This window comes from Pelodiscus sinensis, chromosome 15 (genome assembly GCF_052426305.1).
Source record: "Pelodiscus sinensis isolate ZL-2025 chromosome 15, ASM5242630v1, whole genome shotgun sequence".
NCBI lineage: Eukaryota > Metazoa > Chordata > Testudines > Trionychidae > Pelodiscus > Pelodiscus sinensis.
In genome coordinates this window covers 33188994-33211944 of record NC_143066.1, presented here as the reverse complement: position 1 = coordinate 33211944, position 22951 = coordinate 33188994, and the positions used below count along the sequence as shown (strand labels likewise).

Genomic DNA, 22951 nt, shown 5'->3' with positions numbered 1-22951 from the left:
CTACACAATGTGTAAGACAGACATGTGCAGCTCTTGCTATACTATGCACCATGGTGACATGCTTGGAACTCCATCATGACAGTAGGGAGAAAATCCACATCCTCTTGCTCCAAAAGCACAGACCTCAGCCACTTAAACTAAGAGAATCTCCATTAGCGATACCCATACAGGGTTTTTGACACACAGTCAAGTAGTCCCAAATCTACCCAATAGAGGGCAGCAGTGCTCAAATACACATGCCAGTTCCTCACAGAATCATGATGTGTAATTCTCCGGCTGGTGTGTTGGAGATCCCACGCTGTACACACAACTCAGAGAATATGGGTCTGTTACATCTCCCACCTAAACAGCCTGGTTTATTAGCTCATACTGCAGAGACTCATGTCAGTAGTTCTGTAGGTCCTTGGTGTGTTGGCCAAGAGGTGGCTATCACAGGTGCACATGGCCTGTTGCGCTTATGTGTGGGCCCGACCTCTAGCAAAGCAAAGATTGCCCAGAAAAGGGAGGGGATGGATGCTCTTTACAGGTTTCCTTCTTTTCCGGGCCCTTTCTGAATTCAATTTACTTTTTTAATAAAACAACTCTGAACGTGACCTAAAGAACTCTGCATAAGCTTGAAATGTTGTCTTTCTCACCAACAAGTTAGCCCAATAAAGACACTACCTCACCCACCTGATTTTTCTATCTTGAGACCCACACAGCTACAACCACAAGGTAGAATCCCATACGGGTCAGCTGTGTTTCTTTCTTCCTGTGTCACACATGCTGTTGAATTGTGCTGCATTCTTTCCCAACCCTCCCTGCTTTGGGATGTAGATATACCCAGCAGAAGGAAAACAGAGGTCTTTCCTGGAGCCCCTGCAGAGCTGACTGGAGCAGAAAACTTGTTTTGACTGGTTACTTATCAAGCAGACATGCCAGACCTGAAGGGCTTTTATAGGTACTTGCAACAGCAAAATGTTTTGGAGAAAAATGTGGGTTTTTTTTTTTTTTCTGTCTGTTGAAAGAAGTGTGTGTGGGGGGGGGACCTGTCAACTTTACACTGTTCTGTAATGGGAGTGCATTAGAAAAAGAAATTCCATGGCAGCTATTAAGGAGGAAGAAAGGGAACGAGATGCAAGGACAAAGTTCAAAACCAGATTTGCCTGCAGCCAGGAGATTGCTGATTCCTGCAGAGACTCTCCTTTGGGGAGGGGAGAGGGGGGTTGATCTCCCCGATTAAAGGGCTGAGGTTTCTTTAAGGCCAGGCCAAGTAACCTGTGGCTCAGCTGGTCTTTGCAGGGGGAGGAGGGGACTGTTTACTGAAGAGCATTGGGAAAGGCTCTGCAAGGAAGCGGAGGAGGCCAGGTATTTGATTGCAAGAGCCTGGCAAGGAGGCACTGGGTTTCAAGGCACAGTGCTCGCTGGAGGAGGGCGAGCGAGCCGCCGCGGCAGCAGCAGCAGCAGCAGGCGCAGGGCTGTGTGCTGGACTCAAGGGGGACAAACACTTCGCAGCCTCCAAACCCAAATCAGGCTCCACTTTCCCTGCCCTTGTGGGGGCCTGGTTCCTTGGCGGGGTCGCTTGCGTTTCTCCTCGCCCTGCACTGAGCCGTGTGGGTTCAGTTCCCTAAGGGGGCCCGTGCCCCTCGCTCAGGGGTGCCAATCAGGCCGTGGGGGACTGCTCCGCTTGCTGCCCAATGGTGCATTCAGCAGCATAGGCCGCTGTCCTGGCTCCTGGGGGAAAGCAGCTGCCTGTGATCTTCCCTGCGCCAGGCTGAGCGGGGGCGCGCGTTGGAGTCGGGGCGAGCTGGGAGCCAGCTGACGCTGAACTGGAGTCGCTCAAGTCCTTGGGTCTTCTGCGTTCTCAGAGCTCGCTGTGGGGTGGGGTCGGGTCCCCCCCCCTGAAGCGCAGCAACAAAAAAGCGCAGTGGGGTTTGTGGCTCGTGTGGCCCCTCCCCCCATTTTCTGCTGGGATTAGATGAGGGGGATTTATTTATTTTAATCAGCAGTGAAAGTAATTTACAATTTCTTACAGGTCCTGTCCTATTGCAGCCCGGGTCCCTGCCAGCTCTCTAAATAGCTTCCCTGCTGGCTTTTGCAGCAGCTCAGCCCGCTCTTGCCGGAGCTGCGCACCAGGGCGCACCCGCTTATTTTCACCTCTGATTTTAGTTCTTCCCCATCAGCAAAAAACAACCCGCTGGATGCTTCCGTGCTGGGGGCTGGCCCGGTGTATTCTGCATGTGCGCGGGGTTCTCTGCGTTTTCTGAGCTGCACACTTTCTTTGTTGTTGTTTTCTTTGGTCTCGGGGTACCGCTTGTGCACCAGCTGGGTCTGCCGAGCTGCGGGTTGGCTCGGAAATAGCCCAACATGCAGCCGCCGACTCCAGGGGTGGAATTGATGTGAATGGATTGCATTGAATAAACACCCCCTCCCCGCTTCCAGGGGAAGAAGAAGATGGGGGTGTGTGTGTGAAAAAGAATAGTTAATGGGCAAATTGGTTTTCGGGAAGGAAGGCAGTTGTCATGGTCTGTAAGTGCCATACAAATGTTCGGGAGATGTTGTAGTTAGAGGTGGAGAAGTGGAATTTCACTCTGCAATGCATCTTGCTCCTATTTTAAAAAAATGCATGAGAACAGCGGGGCAGGCATTTTTTAAATTAGCTTTCTTCGCTGGGATATTTTGCAAAGGACGCAGCTGGAATGGTGTGTGTGTGTGTGATATATATATTCAGGCTGGGTGAAGTAGCCCTTGACTGGGCTGGAAACAGCCTAGCCAGAATCGGACACCACCCAAGCTGCTCCGATAGAAGGAGAGGGGGGTTAATGGACATTTTGTACCCATATGGTGTGTGTTACAAGAGCCTTTCTAGTTGTGAAGATTAATTTTAAAACCTCCTCCCCCTCCTTCATTGAATGCTGCCGGGTTCTTATCAAAGCGTGTTTTCATAAACATTGTCTGCAGCATTTATGAATGTGACACTTTTTCATACTGTTCCCTGTTTGAATGTGCTTTGCAATTCTATTAAGACACTAAATAAATAGCCCCCTTCAATATTTATGATACCTTGTTGGATTTCGCCCCCCTCTTTTCCCCTAGCTTTTTGCCTCCTGGGGTTTTTAATGGCTTTTTCTTTTCTGTATGGAAGTTGGGTCTGGGGATAATTTTTTAAAAAATTAATTATTTAAAGATAAGCAAAAATTATTTTGTTTTTTTTTCTGATGCAGATTTCAGAAAGCAGATTCAAACATTGGTCTTGTGCAAAGCAGCAGTCGCCCAATTTTTCTTAAATGTCAGTTTCCCTCCAACTAGCATAAATGGGATTTGAAATATGTATGCACAAATCATCTGGGATGACAAAATTACAAAAGCCCTAACCCTGGCCTCTCAGACGGGCGGAGAAGTTATTTTTCAGTGAATTCCGGTCTGTGTCTCAAATGGATTTAAAATCAGGAAGGCCGTGGTAGAACACAGCTCCAGGATTCACAGAGAGCTCCAAGTACCTAGTGAGTTCCTTGCCTGTATGTTAGATACATCATTGTGACTACCTCAGCAGCATTCCCACCAGCTAAAGAAATGGGACTTGTATGGTTGTGTCCCTATGAAATCTGACAAGCCGAGCCAATAGAGATTTGATTTCCAAAAGATGTATTCCTGGTTAGATCAGGCCTCAGACTGAAGCTGCCTTATTTAAAGCCAGCTTTTTAAAAGCCTGAGATCAATAAACATTTTAATTATTTAAAATAAAACCCATTGGAAAACATTTAATGATTAAAAAAACAAAACACCCTCCTCTCTTAAAATTTCTTGTAGGATTTGCAACTCCTAGTAAGGTAGTGCAAGAGAGAAACTGAAATGGTCAAGGAACTGACTTTAAACAAAAGTGAAACTGCCTCACTTCCAGTATTTTCACAGTCTAAACTGTAAATGCCGCAAGCAGGAGAAAAGCGAACTAGATTTCAAAAATCATGTCAGATGCACTAATGGAAGATGATAGTAACAGAGGGCAGGATTTTTAAACAGGATTTCTTTTCAATGCATTTAACATACAAATGGTGCAAACTGAAGAAATGGGCAGGGGCAGATTCCTGTTTGGTGCAGGCAAAACCACCACAGCATTGGTCTGGATCAACACAGAGCCTTGGGAACATTTTCTGGAACAGGGATGCCTGAAGAAGGACCCCCAAATGCTCTAAATCCAGTTTGCTATAAGAATTCAGATTCCTTTCTTGCAGATCTTTGTTTTTCCCATGTAAGTTTAGATTTGGAAGAATTTTCGAAAGTTTTTTTTAGCTATCTAGATGCTTAACAGCATTCGCCTTGCATGCTATGTAAGTGGAGAGGAATGGTACTTGAGACTTATGTCTGAATACTATAAAAACACATCATGTTTCCTTTCCAAAAAGGCATAAAAGTGCCAGTTAGGCGAGTTAATCTCCGTGGCCAGTGATTCATATGGGCCAAGGGATGGGGTTCACCAAAATTAGGCATTGTCCCATCGCTCAGATCAGGGAGAAAGCTGGGAAGAGGGACCCAGTAAGTCTTAAGGAGGCATTTTTAAAGCAAAAAAAATGTTCTTTCTCAGACCATATTTCTACACGGTAGGGATCCCATTAAAGTTCCTGAGGCATGGAAGAGAAATTACAATGCAAACAAACAAGAAATTTAAGAGGGGTGAGAAGCCAAATGTGAATTCAGCTGCATTTGTGTAACCAGTAGACAACTCTCTGGCATGTCTTCCCTAAATACCCAGTATTTATACCATTTTAAAGTTGGGGAAAGTAAATCTGTTGTCTGTCTTAGACTTTTCCCCTCTCCTTTGGCATAAATTTAAGCTTAGGTTATTTACCCCTTGAGATATATTAATTAAAGTATGTTATTTCATGCCTTTTAAAACCTCAAGGACACACCATGATTATACTGTGTGTGTGGTGTTATTGTGATATTAATTAAAAAGTCTTACATGAGGTAAAAAAAACACTTCTCTCAGTGGTTTTTGCTTCTCCTTGACTGTCAAAATAAAGGGAGCAATGTGAGTTCTTTATACGTCAGAGGCTGCAGTGTGCAGACAAACACACGTGTGAAATGCGTCTGGTGACTCGAGGGGTTTCATACCCATAGGGAGGCGCTGACCTGTTAAAAGAAATAACCAGGGCGGGTGAGTTATCGTTTATTTTAAAACCTGAAGCGGAACCGAATTGATCAGTAGCAGGGATAATTGCGGGAAGCGGTGTGAAAGAATAAGATTTAAACAAGAAAACGCTGCAGGTGCACAGAGCCAGCGGTGGGAAGATGCCTCCAAGAGGAATTGCACAATGCTCTCTATGCTCCTCAAGGACATCACTTAGCTTCCCTAGATAACATGGATTATAGTGGAGATAGGAGAACAGCTCGGATCTATTGCTCCTCTTCTGCACACAAGTACTAGTAGAAATACCTTGTCACTGTGGGTTGCTTTGGAGCAAGGAAGCTTTGGTCTGCTAGCCAATGGAGTAGCTACACTGGTGCAGCTCCCTAGTGTTGAATGTTATCTAATGGAATTGCTCATTCCTGTTTGAAACCAACGTAACTGCATCAGTGTTAATCTCTCCGTACTGGAGTAAATCCTGTCTACATTTAGGATTGCACTCGTTCTCAGTGCTTTTTTTCTGAAATCCATCACAGCCTCCCTAGTATGAAACTAACCAGGAACTGCAGGAGACTGAGGACTTTGTGGAGTAGGAAAAGGGCATTAGCAACACCAAAACTGTCTACTACCTGGGAACCCCAGCATAGCACAGAACTGAAGAATCTGCACAGGGATCAGGTGAAATATTTCTAATTAGAGATCCATTGGAGTTAGGAGGAGGAAGGAGGCTCTTGGTGCCAGATGTCTAACCACTTCAGCTTTAACCCTGAGGCTCAGGAGCTGTGGAAGACAGCTTAGGATTTTTTATGGCGTCACTGCCCCCTGCAGAGACAAGCAGTCACTCGGCTCTGAGCAGGACCCGGCTTTTGTTGGCGAAGGGGGACAGGGGCGCCAAGAACTTTTGTCACAAAGATACGGCTCCGCCAGCAGTTTCAGAGCTTATTCAAAGCAGCTTCTAACAAAGTAAAGTCCCCAGTTAGGTTCTGCATGCCAGCCTGTTTGGGAGTCTTTGAAAAGGCTTTGGATCAGGCCGTGGGAGCCTCATTCCCGGTGACTGTGTTATCGCAACAAGTGAACAACTTTTAGAATTTTACATTTGTCACAAAAGCTGGTGGCGAGGCTGCCCAGCGGGCCTGAATCAAAGCCAGCAAAAGCAACAGCAAGACTCAAAGGCCTCGTCTACACTACCATGGGCCGTCCATCTAAGTTACACAACTTCAGCTACGTGAATAACATAGCTGACGTCGATATACTTAGATCTACTTACTGTGGTATCTTCACTGGGGTAACTTGCCCACCAAGCACGGTCCCGTTCGTTCCCTTGACTCTTCTCATTCTTGGGAGTACAGGAGTCAAGGAGAGAGCGCTTGAAGTGGCCCCCGGCCACACTGGAAGGGGCGTGGCCTCGAGTGGAAGGGGCAGGACCAGGATATTTCCGGATTCCCCACACCATGATTGGTTTGGGGGTGGGGGAGTGCCTTTGCCCCCTTCTCCCTAAGTGCCCATGCCCCTGGCTGGGGAAGACTTCCCACGCTCTCCCGCCCCTCAGTCTTCTCCCGCCCTCTCAGGAGCCGCGCGCTCCTCACAGGGCAGGGCCAGGGCGGAGGAAACTTCGCCTGATTGGCCTGGGGGTGGAGGAGTGCGCGAAGTCCCCGGGGCCCCTGGCACTGCAGACTTTGTAGTCTTAGGAATAACTCAAGCACCATTCACAATGTGTTAGTGAGACCCGTCAGCATTAACAGGTCGGGATCCATTCCTGCCGACTGAAGAGACAGAACGGGCAGTACCAAAGCCTGCTGAAGATGGCACCAAATGCAAATGGAAGCTGAGGGTTGCCAGGGTGCAAAGTGGTGCATCATGGGACACTGGGTCAGGATCCAGAATGCCCCACAACCCCACCTCTGCCATCCCACAAACCTCAGTACCAGACTAGGAAGAGATGCTCTGTGTAATGGCTGCCCAGACAACCGCTCCCAATGCAAGTGCCACAAGTGTGGCCATGCGATTGCGCTGACAGCTGACACTGTGAACACACAGTTGCGGTTTCCTTGCAGCGCTCTCTGAGTGGCCCTGTACCTACCAGTGTTGTACATCTGCCAGTGTAGACAAATCGTAAGGCTCTGCCTTCACCCATGGTATGTCACTCTCCTGGTTTCTGGGTATTTCAGGGAGCTGGGGGAGATGGACAGAGAAGTAAGAGCCTTGCTTTGAACACTGCAAGCCTCCCGAATCCACGTGAGTAGAGGCTCAACGGTACAGACAATAAAGTTCAATAAACTAGACCAGAACTCCAACAGACTTGTCTGCTTCCTTTCATCTCCAGACCTCCAGCCAATGAAAGGAGTCCTCAAAGCCCAGCTTCCTGGCTTAGGCAGAGCTCCTAAGAGCCCAATATCCTCAGGAAGGCGATTTTCTCCTTTTTTAAGTTCTGTTAGTTAATTCCAGTGCTTATGAAAGAGGGACAGGGAGGCGGCAGCTCTGCAGGGTTCCTCCACACAGCTGGACTCATTTCTGATCTGTATCCCACCCCCCATGCTGCTCCAAATTCTGGTCCCTTGACTGCTCTGCCAGTTCATGCAATTCCTGACCTACAGTGATGCTGGCACCCAGGAGAGCTGCCCTTCTTGTGAGCAGCGATGGCTCAGTGATGGGTTTGGAGAGAGCTATCTACTGGAGACTGAGATAAGGCCACCTGCTTATTTCACATCTGGGCCACCAGATCATTGTCAAATGGTCATCTGATCTGTATCAGTCACCAGTCCCCTGCCTCGATTGTCAAATCCCTGGCCCCATTTAGTCCTTCGTGATGGTCTGATCCTCCATCTCTGTTTTTTATATATATTTAAATTGTCATGCCCTCCATGCTTTATAAAAATTGGCTTATGAATATGCATAACTGGAAGATACTTTAGGCAAAATGCATCATGTAACATAACTTTTAATGTTCAAATCTGCTGTATGTGTATATCCTATTCTTGTATGTGAAGTTAGAAATATGAAGTGTGGATCTGTTTATAGTTCTAAATGTGCTAATGGGGGCTATTACTGAGAGTCCAGAAACGTAATGACTCGGCGCTCAAGGTAACAATTTGTGAGTGGTTTGGGTTTTTCTGCAAGCCTGGATTGTGATTGGTCATGTCAGCACATGTGGCCAGGCTAACTGATGCTGGAATCCATTTTGGATCTAACACTTCTCCATTCAAGGTGAGGAAAATTTGAACTGAGCACAAAGAATTCCCAGCTTGGGCAAAAGGTGGGGTGCAGGTTGAACCTCTGCGGTCTAGGATTTGCTGGTCTGGCAACATCCATGGTCAGGCAGAACCACAGATGTTGCTGGATTAGAGAGCCCCAGTGCAGGGGTTGCTGGAAGCTTGGAGCAGAGCTGGCAGGTAGGGCAGTGGAGTCTATGGGGCACCAGAGTGCACAGCTGGCTGGGCCAGGAAGCTGGTGGGGAGGCTGCTGAGCTCACAGCCAGAAGGGGAGGGCATGGAGCTCTCAGCTGATGGGGCCAGGAAGAGAGTGCTGCTGGTGTTGGCGGGGACGGCTGCTGAGCCTGCAGCTGGTGGGGCTGCAGAGTTTGCAGGGCCGTGAGCACTGGAAGGGCTGCTAAGGCTACCAGAGCTTGCAGAGTCAGGAGGGCTGCCGGAACCACCACAGCTCGCGGGGCTGCAGAGCCCACAGGGCTGCTGCATCCAGGAGATTGGGGCAGTAGTGCCAGGTGGCTAGGGAGAGGAACCCAGTGGAGAGGCTGGTGGCCACCCCTCCCAGATCTTCCCCGGTCTGTCAAACTCCCTTTTCCAGGACCAGTCAGGTCCCGTGGGTGCTGGACCGGGGAGGTTCAACCTTTAGTGGCCAGACACCAGGAGACCTCCGCTTGCCATCCAAGATGCTTGCTGGAAACATCTAAGACTAAAGAGGGGGAAGGCTTAAGCCCAAGCTAGGTGGTTGCTTAGCTTGTGCAAGGGATGATTAGAACCACAGGTAGGGTAAGAATTTGCATGTAACACGTTTCTTAGTGTATTTGGATTAGCTGGCGTGTTTTGTTTATTTTGGCTCAACTTACTTTGGTCTGTCTGTTTTCACTTGCAATCATTGAAATCCGACTTTTTATACTTAGTAAACACTTTTGTTTGTTATCAGGCCCAGTGTGTCCTGGGGGGAACAACCACTGTGCATATCTCTCTTTCATTGATAAAGAGGGCAAACTTATGAGCTTTCTCTGTGTAAAACTTGTATACAGAGTAAGACAAATTGATCTGGGATTTTGGTCCCATTGGGGCTGTGTTCTTGGGTTCTGGTAACGGTCTCCCTAAGCTAAACTGGTTCTGTGTTTGTGTTCCTTTGCTAGAGGCCTCTTACCTCAACTCTGCCTTGGATGGAGGAGACTAGAGCTTCTGGCCCAGTTGAACAGGGTGGTGGAGCACCCCTGTGGGCTAGTAGGTGGGCTCAGTGACATGACCAGCACATCAGGTGACAGTCTCACAGGGATCCCTGTTATTGAATCGGTCATGTATATATCCCTATCCCCATCCCTTTCCACAAAGTGTAAATGTTCTGAGTTCACACAGCTCCCAGTGATATCAGTAGGACTGAGGGTGCTCAGGCCCTTGGAAATCAGGCCTAACGATGGATTTAGGGACCTTGCTTCAGGCATCTGTGGCTGGAAAATCAGGTCCCTTTCTCTCTTCCTGTTTTTAAAAAGTGTAACATTTATTTAACTACAATGACTAACTGACACTTTGGATAAAGGAAACCAGTCCATTCGATTCTATAGCTCACCACAAATACAAGCAGATAGGTGCAGTCAGAATTGAAGAAGAAGATAGGAAAACAAACCCTTTTTTTTTTTTTTTTAAAGACGTTTCATTCTTCTGCATATGTCTTAAAGAACCCTAAAAGGACTCAGAGCCCTTTTTTTCCTTTCTCCTTTCCAGCATTCAAGACTCTGGGACCCCACTCTTTTCCAGCATTCTGCTGGGTCTGTGCTGACGCTCTGTTTATTCAGCCATCTGGTTTTGTTCCAAGCAAGTTGGGGAAGGGAATATTTTCGGTTGCTTTGTGGTGCTGCATTTGTTCCAGCTACGCTAGTCTTGGCTAAAGGATGGCTCAGGAGCCAATATGCAGTCTGCCTCCCGCGCTTGCTTGCGTGCATTCTTTTCACATGACATTCCCTCTCCCCCCCATCATTTTGTATCTGAGCGCGCCAGGGCAGTGCCAGGCCGTTTTCTTTTCTTTTTTACTCACTGCACACAATTGATTCCGCTGTTCTGACAATCAAACACCAACATGAAAACCCAGGCTGGGGCGAGGGAGGGGAAAGAGAAGCCTGTTGGCCATGAACGGTGTTAAAATAAATGGACCCTTTAATCTAGAGGTCGTCGGCCACCTCTTGCATCACTCCCCAGATGAAAAATCACATCTGGGGTTAGATCGGCAAACTGCAGTCCGGTGTCAAAGGTTGGTTGGATTTATGGGTTTTAATATTTGCACTATTGATTGCCTGGCTGGCTCAGGGGTTGTTGCAACAAGCCCAATTACTGCACTTTTGACAGAGGTGGTGATTTTGAAGATGGTTGTGGTGGGGGAGCAGTGTGTGTGGGGGGGAGGATTGTAGGGGGGAGGATAGTCCTGGGAAAGAGATTTAGAAACCCTACTATGCTGTGTCTGGAATTCCCCCCAGCCCTCTGCTTCATTCTCTAGCCTTCTCTCTCACCCTTTCTCCCATCCCCATGTCTTGGCCTCATGCAGATGGACATTTAGGGTTATGACCTGAAAGTGCCCATGTAAGTCCAAGTCCTGCCCCCACGCCTAGGGTGGTTGTGGAATCTCCATCACTGGAGATATTTAAGAGCAGGTTGGACAGACATCTATCAGGGATGATCTAGATCCGTGGTCACTAACCAGTAGATCGCGATCTACCGGTAGATCTCGGAGGCTCTAAGAGTAGCTCTTGAGCCCTCTCTGAACTGCGCACCTGCTCAGTACATTTACATTAGATTTCCTCATTTGAGGAGCAGCTACTCACCGAGCAACAGCACAGGTGAGTAGCTGCGAGGAATGGTGGGAATTTTTTTTTAAAGTAGCAGTATAAGGATTGGGGATAGCAAGTGATGGAGAGGAGGAGAATAGAGAGGGCGGGGCGGTAGATCTTGGCTTGATCTGTCATTTAAAAAGTGATCTTGGATGTAAAAAGGTTGGAGACCACTGCTCTAGATGGTGCTTGGTCCTGCCGTGAGGGCAGGGGACTGGATTCGATGACCTCTCGAGGTCCCTTCCGGTTCTAGTGTTCTATGATTCCTCCTTCCTATCAGCCTGGGGGTGCACCTCAGTCCTGACCTGTGTTACTGCAGCTGTTGCCCTGTTGGGCCTTGCACAAGTGGCTGTATCAGATCATACACACTCACAGCTGTGGACCAATGCTCTCCGAGCTTGATAAGTTTATGGAAGGTATGGTATGATTGCCTACAATGGCACATAGATGACTTGCAACTCCTGGCAACAAATATCTCCAAGGGCCAGTGATGGGACACTAGACAGGGAGGGCTCTGAGGGTACGTCTAGACTACATGCCTCTGTCGCCAGAGGCATGTAGATTAGGCTACCAGACATAGGAAAATGAAGCGGCGATTTAAATAATCGCCTCTTCATTTAAATTTACATGGCTGCCGCGCTGAGCTGACAAACAGCTGATCAGCTGTTTGTCGGCTCAACGCGATAGTCTGGACACGCGGGTGTCGACATCAAAGGTATTTGTCGACCACCCAGGTAAACCTCATCCCAGGAGGCATACCTGGGTGGTCAACAAATACCTTTGATGTCAACACCCGCGCGTCCAGACTATCGCGCTGAGCCAACAAACAGCTGATCAGCTGTTTGTCGGCTCAGCGCGGCAGCCATGTAAATTTAAATGAAGTGGTGATTATTTAAATCGCCGCTTCATTTTCCTATGTCTGGTAGCCTAATCTACATGCCTCTGGTGACAGAGGCATGTAGTCTAGACGTACCCTGAGTTATTACTGAGAATTCTTTCCTAGTTGTCTGGTGGGTTTAACCCATATGCTCTAGGTCTAACTGATTGCCATATCTGGGGTCAGGAATGAATTTTCCCTCAGATCAGATTTGTAGAAATCTATGGGTTGGGGGGTGGAGGTTTTGCCTTCCTCTCCAACATTAGGCACAGATCACCTGCTAGTTTGAACTAGAGCAAACGGTGGATTCTTTGACACTTGATGTCTTTAAATCATGGTTCGAGGACTTTCCGTAACTCAGCCAGAGGCTAGGGGTCTATTACAGGAGTGGGTGGTTGGTGGTTGAGGTTCTGTGGCCTGCAATGTGCAGGAGGTCAAACTAGTTGCATGCTGGTGCCATCTGGCTGAGACCATTTGATTCTAGGATACTCTTTCTCCCATCACAAGACACAGGTCACTTCCATTGGGAGTGAATTCAATGGGATTTATTCCTGTGGGATATGATAGAGGATATGATAGAGAGCGATAAAATCATGACTGGTGTGGAGAAAGTGAATAAAGAAGTTATTTACTTGTTCCCATAACACAAGAACTACGGATCACCAAATGAAATTAATAGGTAGCTGGTTTAAAACAATCAAAAGGAAGTATTTGTTCACACAGCTTGTGGAACTCCTTGCCAGAGGATGTTGTGAAGGCCAGGACGTTAACAGGGTTCAAAAAAGAACCAGTCAAGTTCATGGAAGATAGGTCCATCAATGGCTATTAGCTAGATGGGCAGGAACAGTGTCCCTAGCCTCTGTTCGTCAGAAGCTGGGAATGAGCAACAGGGAAGGGATCACTTGAGGATTCTCTGTTCTGTTCATTTTTTGGGGGCACCTGGCATTGGCACTGTCAGAAGGCAAGATATTGGATTGGTCTGACCTAGAATGGCCGTCCTTATGTTCTTATGTCTGTAGGGTGAAAGTGGTCTTCCATTTCTGGACATGGATTGGGCGAACAGTCGGTGTCCCTGCAATGGTGCCCACTGGGCATTGGCAGAGGTCTGTGAAAATGCTTGCATTAGCTCACAGTGTTCAGGACAGACTGGCTCTCTTTTTGTGTCTGTACCGTACGAGTTCTTAATATTGGGAAGCCCCTAAAATAGCTCAAGAGGTTGCATTTTCTAGTGTGAGCTCAGCACAGATTTGGTAAGTGGAGCCTTCTCTGGGTTCACATGCTAGCCAAACCTCTGGTTGAGCAGGAAGCTTTGAAGGAGAAAGTCTCCCATGCCATTGGAGAACAGACTCAAAGCAAGAGCCTTGCTTGAATTCCCGGAGCTGAGCATCTCTAGGAACTAAAAGGCAAATCAAGCCCAGTGATATTTTTGATTTGACATGTGTTGTATGTGACGAGCATTGGGGGTGGGGGCATATCTTGTTGCAAAGCATCTCCTTTGGCAGGTGTAATATTATGAAATGCAATCTCAACCATCCTTGGGCACAACCCGCTAGCTTGGCTGATACCCTAGTGCTGGTCCTCTTATAAAGGCTGGATGCATGATCCGGATCTCAGGGCCAGAGGGGACTGAGACCGGTTTAGCAAGAAGTAGCGCGGTCACGCCTGGCATGGGGGAAGTGTCAGTGGTTGCTCATTAAAAAGCACTGAAAGGCTAACACTGACAAGTGTGGGAGGGAGAACTGGCCAGTCTATGTAGGCAGGAAGTCTGATGGGTGAGAGAAATGGGGGGAGCCTGGGGCTCTAGCAGAGTTTCTGCTAGGAAAGGATGGAACACCAGGAGTCTCTGGGGACTGTCCAGTGATGAGGCCTTTGTAAGGCCTGAACCCAGCATGTCTATGGGGGGATTCCAAATCCAGGGGAGTGGTGTGCCCCACCCCTTCTCCAGCTCCATGGTGACGAGCTGGATGGACTAGTCATGGTGGGGAGCAAACCCGTGTCTCCCAGCAATGGGAGCTCCTAGCCAGACTCCCAATCTTCGGGAGGCCCTCAGCCAGCTCGGCGCTGCCTCGTGGGTTTTCCTGCACAGTATTGGTTTCTTTCCTCCTTCCTTTTCTGCAAACCGACTCTGCAGTCAGATTGAGGCAGGCTCCCAGACACCAAGAGCACCTGGAAGGAGGGTGGGTTTGCGCTGGCGGTGTCTTGTTTGCACTTACCTGAATATTTTCTCTTGGCTTCTTTGAGGGAGACAGAGGAGTTCGTGGGACTGAAAGTCCTTGTGTCCATCTCTTCCAAAGCCAGTGAGTGAAGTTTTTCTGTCCATCCCCCGTGGATAAATGGCTGCTCCTCTTATTGAAAGACCTGGCATAGAATCTGGGATATAGGGACATCATCCTGCACCAGTGACCCACCTAACCTGCCTATCCCCAGCACCAGAGGAAGGTGCAAGAAATCTCACAGGAAGCTATGATAGGATAATCTGCCTCCAGAGAAATCTCCTCCTTTCCCCTTCCCCATAATTAGAGGCTGGCTTATGCCTTGAAGCCTGTAGGTTTCTGTCCCTTCCAGGGTTTGGAAGGCTTTTTTAACCCTTGCTCCTCTAGTGCGGGTTGTTGTCACGCAAGCTGAGGGAACATATTGCAACGGCTTTGTGGGAACCAAGATTCTGGGCAACGCCGTTTAAGGACAGTGAAGAATCGAGAGATCCAAGCACCATCATGAATGAGGAGCTAGACACAGAATCAAGTGTCTCAGAGTTGTCGCTGTGCACTTACTCTGTAACTCTGGCTGGGGAGATACTCGATTGACCTTTGGCTCACAATAGCACAAAGAGCAAGTCTGAGTTTGCCTCTCTTCCTCTCTTCCTTTTTTTTTTTATCTCAGGGCTCTGCCCTGCTGCTCATCTGATACAGAACCCCTCTCAGTGTGAGGGCTTCTCTTCACGGGCTGTGCCACAGGGGCACAGCTGCTTCTTGGGAGGCAGGAGCTATGTGAACAGGAGATGCTCTCCTGCCCAGAGTGTTGTCTACAGGGGGGGGGGGGGGCAATATAACTACACCACACAGGGAAGTGGATTTTTCACACCCCTGAGCGACTTAGTTATGCCACTGTAGGTCTGTGGTGTAGAGCTGGCTTTGAACTGACAATTGTGAAGTCCCTGGGGGATTTTATAGCCTCTCCCACTCTTCCATTTTGGGGTGCTCTGCTTCTAAGAGGGTGCAGAGGTGAGTGAAGTGGGAGACGTTGCAGTGAATGGCTCTTGCTCTTGTCCTTTGGGTGGAGGCTACAGCTTCACTCCCCAAAGCTGCTTGGCTATCCTCATTAATAGGGTGTTATGACTGGGAGTCAAACACTGCGGAAGTTAAGGAAGGTTTGGAGCCAACGGTGGGGTCCTGGCACATCTCTGATGAATTAAGGCTAAGGCCCAGCCCCGCATTGGCATTAGGTGCCTTACTTCCATTGATTTCAATGAAAGTTAGGAACCTAAATACTTGTGAAGATCTGAGCCCACATCCCTCTGTTGGACAGCAGCAGGGATAGGAATGCATCTGTGAATACACTCTGAGGCTACTGCCTGTATTTTCCTCCTTAGCTTTTATCACCCAAGGCACATGTGGTTGTAGTGGGGAGTGGTGAATGACCAGGGAATCAATCGAAATCCCCTTGGAAACACACATGCTTTCTAACAACCGAGGAAGAAGGCAAAAAAACATATACAAAGGGCACATCAGCTGGGAAAGTTTATGCTTTTGTTCCTCAGAAATATGCCCAGTGTAAAAGAGTACAGAAGCCTGACTCATTAAGGGTGAGGCTCAGGAAATAGTTCTTCCCACCCCGCCCCAGGGAACATTTTGAAAATGGCATTTTGCAGTCTGCAGGGCTCCAAGGGCAAAAGGCAGTGCTCTGGGAAGGACTTGGATGAGGCTCTGAGAAAAGCCACCTCTGGCAGGGGTCATGTAGCATCACTGGCTATGTCTAGACTGCAGGCTTCTTTTGGAAGAAGCTTTTCTGGAAGAGATCTTCAGGAAAAACCTCTTTTGAAAGAGAGTATCTACACAGCAAAAGCTCAACAACAAAGCACTGTACTTTTTCAAAAGATAGCGTCCACATTAAATCTCAGATTTAAGTTGTGATTACTGTGGATGGAGTGGCCATCAGGACACCTGTGCTTTTTCCTGGAGGCCTCTTCTTTCAAAACAACTCCCTCTTCCGCATCCACGCATGCCTTTTTCCGAAAAAGCTTTTTTTGGAAAAAGTCTTCTTCCTCATAGAAAGAGATTTACTGTTGTTGGAAAAACCCCTCTGTTCTTTTGACTTTCTGTCAAAAGAATGCAATAGCTGTGTGGATGTAAGTATCGTTTTTCTGGGAAAACAGCCGTTTTTCTGGAAAAACTCTGCAGTGTTGACATACCCACTGAGTAGGAGTGACTATGTGCGGCTGAGAGATCAACCCTTCAGTTTGTGCCTGAGGTTTTTCCAACTTGTTCCATAGGACCCAGCATGGAGCAAGGATGTATCTAGTAGCCAAGTGTGCAACCAGAGTAGCCAAAGCCTGGATTACGTAGTGTGGTAGGTGAAAGAGCCCATCGGGGCCCAGAGAAGAATTCTCATTGTCCTGATCTTGAATCCCCCTATGCCAACATTTCACTAAAAGCATGGGCAGATGACCGTGTTGCGGGGCCCCGGGCAGCATAATTCCGCGGGGCCCCCCTTTGCCACGGCGCATGCGCGGGGCTTTCTTAAGCACGGGGCCCGGGGCGGCCACCCCGTTTGCCCTGTCATATATCCGCCCCTGACTAAAAGGAATGTTTAGACCCAGAGGAAACCTTTAAGCAGCTCTAGGGAGGAGGGCAGGGTTGCTGGATCCAGTTTAGTGGATTCTAGGCCACCCTGGGTAAAAGGCTATTACTACTATTATGGAGATGGGGAGTTGTCTTTCTATGCCTTGCAGGGAGAAGCTGTAAAATCTACATACTCTTTCTGGTTTGTTTTATATTGTGATTCATGTTCATTACCCTGGTGAACTGACGGCTTTGTTAACTCACGAGTGAGTGTGGAAGATACCGAGCTTCAGGCTGCAAAGGCAGTTTCCTCTTTTTGACACCAAACCTGAACCTTTCTGCAGCGTTATAGAAAGGACAGTGGGTCTCAGACCTGCCAGCTGGAGTGCAAAACTGGCAAGATGATCACAATTGTCTTTCCCAAAGATGGAAAGTAGGGATGTTAGCGAGTTGGTTAACTGTTTAACCAGTAAGTGATTGTTTATTGGTGAATAGACCCCGTTAACTGCAACAAACCTCCCCCCATGTATATTTAAAACTCAGACTCGCAGGCTGGCTCAGTCCCAGCTTTTAAATGAAGAGCATGCAGGGGAGCTGCCTGCCACTTTGTGCTGCTGCTGCTGTATCAGAGGCAGCAGTGCGGGGTGGCAGGTGGGACCCGGTACGTACGGGGACCTAGTTTAAAACACAGCTCCCGCCTGCCACCCCATGCTGCTGCCTCGGTATCAGATGCAGCAGCTCCTGTCTGAGGCGGGGGCCTGAGCTCCCTGTGGACAGAGACTGCTCCAGCATCCCATGGAGCAGCCCCAGGAACCCCACAGACAGGGGCTGCTCTGTGGGGTGTTGGAGCAGCCTCTGTCCGTGGGGAGCTTGGAACCCCCATGGCCAGGGGCTGATAGAGAGGCAGCCACGTGGTGTGGCAGGGAGTTCCCTGGGAGTGGGGCTTGGAGCGCACTGGCTACCAGCCCTATCCACAGGGAAGGGGGGGAAGCATTTTAGCATTTAGCTAAGAATTGTTGCAGTTAAACGATTGCTAAAATAAAGGATTTCTAACATACCTAATTGAAAGCAGAATTAAACTGCTTAACTGTGTAAGTGACTGTGTTTTTACAGTTCCTGTATTTATACCATCAGGCCGGACTTCAAGCAGCCTAAAGCCTCTTTCATTCCTGCCGTGGACAGTGCCTCTCCTGGGGGTAAAAATGGCTTCCAAGTTTTGAAAACAAGCTGTCTGTGGGCCCATCTACACAGCAGGGCTAAGGCCAAAATGAGCTACGCAACTTCAGCTATGTCAATTGCATAGCCTAAATCGAAATAGCTTAACCCAGCTTTTGGCGCTGTCTACACAGCAGGAAGTCCGAGGTAGAGCATTCTTCCTCCGACTTCCTTACTCCTTGAAAAATCAGGGTTACAGGAGTCAGAGTAAGAAGTCCTCCAGCTCTCCATTATTTCGACCTTGTGTTGAAGTAACTGCTTGTAGTATAGATGTGGACTGTATTATTTCAGAATAATGCCAGTTATTCCGAAATAATACTGCTATGTGGACGTACCCTGTGTGCTTGCTTCTTCCCGTTTGTAGCTCCAGAGCTGCGCTTCCCATTTCTTTTCTGAAGGATCTTAGGAAGATCTTTGGAAGACTGTGCCAGTGATGGGCTATGAGACTATAACTTGAACTATAGCTCTCTTACCATTTTGCTTTGCCAGGCTTCCCCAGCGTAGCAAGTGAAACGGGGACCTGACCATTCTAACTGTGAAAAGTAAGCCAGAATTAATAGCTTTTAAAATGCCAAAGGTGCTTGTACATCACGCAGAAGCAGGTGAGGGCAACCCATCTTTATTTTTCATTTTTTGCCTTTACTGTCCACAGTTGATCCAAGATTTATCATCGACCTCTGTTCAGAAAACAGTTTGTCTTTTTTGTTCGCTTCTCTTGGATTTAACAAGGCTTCCCAATTCGTGCATAGCCAAATCCTCGCTGGAGCTGCCAGGAAATGCAGCCAGATACAAGTATGTGCTGATTGTACCCACAGCAAAACAATCTTTTTGTTTGTTTTTTGATTGATTGGGAGGGGGTTTAAGTTGCCTCAAACCCACCCGGAAGCATCTGTTACTTTTTGATCTTGCTGGTATTCAGCCCTGTGAGGTGCCTACGCTAGCAGAGCATTTAAGTGCATGCTTAATTTTAAGCACATAGAATCATAGAACACTAGAACTGGAAGAGATCATCAAGTCCAGTCCCCTGCCCTCACAGCAGGACCAAGCTCCATCTAGATTATCCCTGACAGGTGTCTGTCTAACCTGCTCTTAAATATCTCCAGTGATGGAGATTCCACAACCACCCTAGGCAATTTATTCCAGTGTTTAACCACCCTGACAGTTGGGAATTTTTTCCTAATGTCCAACCTAACCCACCCACCCCCTTGCTGCAATTTAAAGCCCATTGCTTCTTGTCCTGTCCTCAGAAGTTAAGGAGAATAATTTTTCTCCCTTCTCCTTATGATGCCCTTTTAGGTATTCGAAAGCTGTTACCATGTCCCAAAGCTCTGTTGATTTCAGTGGGCTACAAGTGCTTTTCTGGATTGAAGCTGGAGTGCACAGGTCCTTCTAGAATCAAGGCTGTAGTGACTGATTCATTAGGACTCTCAGTTCTTTGCTTTCTTCCCTGGATTGTTCAGAGATGTTTCTGGCTACCTATTACTGTACCATTTAAGCTCTAAGATGGGGTGACATGCAGTGTTCCCTCTGATTTTTTCCATCCATGTGTGGAATAAATTGTATGTGCACCAAGGCATGGGGAGATGTGCACTACCAGTAGATACACCTGCTGCTGGCTGTGGGCGCTCTGCTAATCAGCCGGGGCGGGGGGGGCATTTGAACATCTCCTGGGTAGCTCCCCAAGTGCTCAGCTTGCTAACAAGGAACGCTAGTCACATGCTCTGCCCCTAACCAAACTCTCCCATGCGAGGAATGACTCTTTGTTGTAGTAAAATCCCTACTGGCAGAAGGCATGAATCATGGTTTTACCATGAGCCCCAAGCAAAGGTCAGGCGCAGTGCCCTGCCCCGGAGCAGGCCAGGAGGAAGCCCTGACCTACTGTGTTTCTTGTGGGCTCTCTACAGCTACAGGGAAAGACTAAACTGTGCTGGGTGGATAAGCACCTCAGCACCATGACACATATTGGGGTGGAGCCACTTCCTGCCCCCTACCACCTACATGCATGGGGGCAATGGGGAAGTACAGGCTTTCCAGCACCTGCTTCCCCTTTCATGCAGCTGCCCACAAAGCAGGATCCCGTGTGCCCTGTGGCACTGCCATAACCAAGCTACAACATTGCCCAGGGTTAATAACAGGTGTGTGGTTCGGCCCTCCAATGTGTGCCCACGTAATGGTGAAGGCTGCTTCTCTTTCCTTCCCTCTCTGCATTAGGAGAGCTAGGAGCATCCTGCTCCAGGAGCTGTGTGTGTCATCCAGACAACGTACTCTCCTGCTAGCTGCAGTGCTAAGGAGTAGCTGCTGCGGGCACACCAGTGCAGACACAGTGAGGGAATGCGATAGGCTGTGATGCATGGCTGTGTTGTGAGAACGTGGCTGTGTAGGGCTTTAATCTCCATTTTGCTTGGCTTTGAGACTAAGCCATGCCTTAGCCATGTTCCCAGACAACGCTCTTTCACTGCAAGGACAAGCGCAGAGTCCTGCACTTGGGAGGGAAGAATCCCAAGCACTGCTACAGGCTGGGACCGATGGGCTAAGCAGCAGTTTGGCAGAAAAGGACTTAGGGATTACAGTGGATGAGAAGCTGGATATGAGTCAACAGTGTGTCCTTGCAGCCAAGAAGGCCAACAGCATATTGGGGTGTATTAGTAGGAGCATTGCCAGCAGATCTAGGGAAGTGATTATTCCCCTTTATTTGGCCCTGGTGAGGTCACATCTGGAGTATTGCATCCAATTCTGGGCCCCCTACTACAGAAACGATTTGGATGCATTGGAGAGTGTCCAGCGAAGGGCAACAAAAATGGGACTGGAGCACATGACTTACAAGGAGCAGCTGAGGGATTTGGGCTTATTGGCTACGTCTAGAGTGGCATGATTTTCCGGAAATGCTTTTAACGGAAAAGTTTTTCATTAAAAGCATTTTCGGAACAGAGCGTCTATATTGGCATGGAAGCTTTTCCGCAAAAAGTGCTTTTGCTGAAAACAAATCTGAACTGTCTACACTGGCACTTTTGCGCAAAACTTTTGCGCAAAAGGACTTTTGCCCGAACGGGAGCAGCATCGTATTTCCGCAAGAAACACTGACAATCTTACATGAGATCGTCAGTGCTTTTGCGGAAATTCAAGCGGCCAGTGTAGACAGCTGGCAAGTTTTTCCGGAAAAGTGGCTGATTTTCCGGAAAAACTGGCCAGTCTAGACACAGCCATTTAGTCTGCAGATGAGAAGAGTGAGGAGGGATTTGATGGCAGCCTTCAACAACTACCTGAAGGAGGGTTCCAAAGAGGATGGAGAGAGGCTGTTCTCTGTTGTGACAGATGCCAGAATGAGGAGCAATAGTCTCAAGTTGTGGTGGGAGAGGCCTAGGTTGGATATTAGGAAAAACTATGTCTCCAGGAGGGTGGGAAAGCACTGGAATGAGTTACCTAAGGAGGGGGTGGACTCTCCACCCCTAATGGTTTGTAAGTCCCAACTTGACAAAGCCCTGGCTGGGATGATTCAGTTGGTATTGGTCCTGCTTTTAGCAGGGGTTGAACTCGATGAGATCTCTCCCAATCTTATGATTCTATGAAAAGCCTTTGGCTGCGGCATAGAGGCCCCATTCATGGTCCTGAACTGAAGACTTTTCAAAGCAGGGACTGTCTATTGTATTCTATAGTGTCTACCATCCCCCGAGGTGCTACTGCAGTAAAAGTAATAAAGAACAGCCTCCAAGGTAAGGTCCCCCCGGCATATCCCTGTGCCCCTCTATGATCCCAACTGCAGTATAGACAGGGCTTCAGTAGAGAGCAAATGTAGGGGAGAGGAGCAGCAACTGAAGCTTAGGAGCCGTGCCAGTTGTTTAGCCCTCTCCTTGTAACTACTGGGAAATGAGACGGCTGAAGGCTTATTGCTGATGAATGCAAAGTAGCAATTTCTAGTCATCCGCCTCGGAAAAGTCAAGTACAAGCAAATATTAGGGTTGTGTGCATTGCTCTTCTGTAAACATGTATGCTAATTACGTGCAGGCTCTGGGCTGCTGTCAAGTTGCCAGGGCCGCTCTGTGTTCCAAACTCTGGCCACCCCCGATTTAGCGGGGTGCTCACAAAATTTCCCTCTCCCTTTCAAATGCTGGCGGGAGTCTTATTTGTAAATTTCATTAAAAGCAGAGGCAGTGAAGGCGAAGCAGAGGCAGTGACTGGCTTTGTAATAATTGCTCCGAAACAAAGTCTCTAAACTTTAATCGGCCGCCCGCCCTTCCAATAACCCCCTTGCTGTCCCCAAGAATTGAAGCATGTTTTCTTTATCTGCTCTTAAACGGGATTTATTATCCCCAGGACTTCCTGTGCTTTCTTTCAACATGCTCCATTTCTTTTCGAGAACAATAAATCAAAACTGTTTGTTTCATTTTACTGCCATGGCCTCTCTCTGAGCTGTAAATGCACTTGTGTGACAGTGTGGGGACACCCTGGCTCTCTGCAGAGCTAGAGTCCACGGGCATGTGGGGAATCTCTCCCTGACTGGGAGTAGGAGGGTGGAAAAGGTGTGAAAAATTCCACCCCCTCCCCACCACCAATTTTTCATTGAAATGTATCTCTCATTTAACATAAAAATAAACCAGAGCGAGGTACAGGTTGAACCTCTCTAGTCCAGCTCTCTTGAGACCCGACCAATTTTGGATCAGAAAATTTTCCAGACCATGGGAGATCAGTATTGTCTAGCAGCATTACCAACACTTCTACTGCTTACTGGGCTGTTAAAGGATATTTAGGGGTAAATTATAGCTAAATAACAGCCCAGAAGACTGAGAGCCAGAACTGGTAGCTGTAAACAAACTTGGCCACACCCATGAAAAGTGGACGTCCGGCTAACTAAAATCATGCCAGAGCATGGATGTTTCTGGACCAGAGACTTCTGGACTAGAGAGGTTCCACCTGTATTAAAACTCAGCAGATATCATCTAGAGGTTGCT

At 48.1% G+C, this 22951-nt stretch overlaps 1 protein-coding gene across 1 annotated transcript in view; it reads left to right on the top strand.

The window, feature by feature from the left end:
- The first annotated feature begins 921 nt into the window (after positions 1-921).
- Positions 922-22951, top strand: part of TNRC18 (trinucleotide repeat containing 18) — a 180105-nt gene continuing 158075 nt past the window's right edge. Inside the window, exon 1 of the mRNA XM_075899657.2 lies at positions 922-940. The gene's annotated coding sequence lies outside the window, so the exon portion shown is untranslated. The remainder of the gene's footprint in view (positions 941-22951) is intronic.